The 1,909-nt window shown below is 39.9% G+C and overlaps 1 pseudogene; it reads right to left on the bottom strand.

Moving 5' to 3' along the window:
• On the bottom strand, positions 1-1,225 carry LOC104995566 (annotated as a pseudogene).
• Between the last annotated feature and the right edge of the window lie 684 nt (positions 1,226-1,909).

Here is a 1,909-nt window from a genome sequence, read left to right as displayed (position 1 = left end):
CTACATGCAAGTAGTATGAATAGTTTCCCCCACATGGGATCACTGATTATAAAAAGATGACACACCATATAGGCTATCTTTTTTAACTGAAAAGCTAGCAAACTAATTATTATATCTCCTCCCAAACCACTAACTGAGTAGTAACTGAGCCTTCAAAGCTGAGAGGATTAAAAATGCAAAAATAAGCCCTCAGACCCAATTAAGGAAGCCCTGCTACATACAGGCTAATGAATACCAGGGGTACTTACTCCTCCAGGAAGATTAAAGACACTCTGATAACCCCACTCAAAGCATTTACCTCAAGTAGCCTTTATCCAGTTTCCAGTTGAATAAAGATAATACGTTGTTAAATTCTATTTCAGAAGGTTTTTAGCAAGTTGCTTTATTTACAACACCAACTTTAAAAGTCACTGAACTAAAATTAACTGGACAATAAACTAGGCAGAAATTGCTTTACAAAAAGGGAAAGCCCAAAATGCCACTTTCTATAGGGAACCCACAGTTCAATTTTATTCAGAGCAAAGAAAAGAAACTTTCAATGACACTAGAAGAAACTGGGCCTTAAGTTTGGGAACTGTACTGAAACTACACATGCGATGAGGACAACATTCTGCTGATACAATTCACTTGCTGCTGCATTTGTTGACTCTTTTTCTAATACTAACAATTACAAACAAAGCAGTGCAACTAGTATTTGGAATAATCCTTACAGTGTTACAGCGTTAGACACGAAATTTCACTTCTCCTCACACCACTGGTTCTCTTTGCGTACCTGGGCTTCCTCTTCTTGAGTAAAATCATTTTTGATATTGAATGTCTTTCTAATCTCAGGAGTTTTGCCCTTGATAATATTAGCAACAGTCTTGCGGGTAACATCAAGCAAACCTTTGATGTCTAAGTAGTTTGCTGCCGATATAAGTTCAAAGAGTGTCCCTTGGTCAACTTTCAGGAATTCTTGATCCCAAACAGGTATATCATCTGTTCGTTTTTCTTTGTTCTCATCATCCTCAGGAGGAGGAGGATCATCCTTGTGGTGGGTGCACCACTGAATGACCTTTTTCAATATTGCTGCATTAACATTTGGCAAGGGGACTGGATCATCATCTCCTTCATCATCCATTCCCAAATCTTCCAATATAGTCTTGATGGTCACAGATTGTTTTGCAATTTCAGCATCAACTTTGAATATCTCTCCATCAGAAGTCTGCAACTTAATTGAAGGCATGATGTTAGGTCTCAAGGAGATGGCGGGCTGGAGGCTAAAGTGAGCAGGGCAACGTCGTCAAACAGCAACACTGAGAAGCGGAGAACAAGGCCACTACAGCCACATCTCTGCTCTTTAATATGCTATCTATGTTGGTCATAACTTTCCTTCCAAGGAGCAAGCGTCTTTTAATTTCATGGCTACTGTCACCATCTGCAGTGATTTTGGAGCCCAAGAAAATAGTCTGTCACTGTTTCCATTGTTTCACCATCTATTTGCCATGAAGTGATGCCACGATCTTAGTTTTCTGAATGTTGAGTTTTAAGCCAACTGTTTCACTCTCTTTCACTTTCATCAAGAGGCCTTATAGTTCCTCTTTGCTTTCTGCCATAAGGGTAGTGTCATCTGTATATCTGAGGTTATTGATATTTCTCCCAGCAATCTTGATTCCTCCAGCTTGAGTTTCATCCAGCCCAGCATTTCTCATGATGTACTCTGCAGGTAAGTTAAACAAGCAGAGTGACAATATACAGCCTTGATGTACTCCTTTCCCAATTTTGAACGAGTCTCTTGTTCCATGTCCAGTTCTAACTGTTGCTTCTTGACCTGCATACAGATTTCTCAGGAGGCAGGTAAGGTCCAGAAAGAATGAAGAGATGGAGCCAGAGCAAAAACAAAGCCCAGTTTTGGATGTGACTGGTGGTA

The sequence above is a fragment of the Bison bison genome, unplaced genomic scaffold (genome assembly GCF_000754665.1).
Source record: "Bison bison bison isolate TAMUID 2011002044 unplaced genomic scaffold, Bison_UMD1.0 scf7180017850904, whole genome shotgun sequence".
Taxonomy (NCBI): Eukaryota; Metazoa; Chordata; class Mammalia; order Artiodactyla; family Bovidae; genus Bison; species Bison bison.
This window is presented reverse-complemented; position numbering and strand designations above follow the sequence as displayed.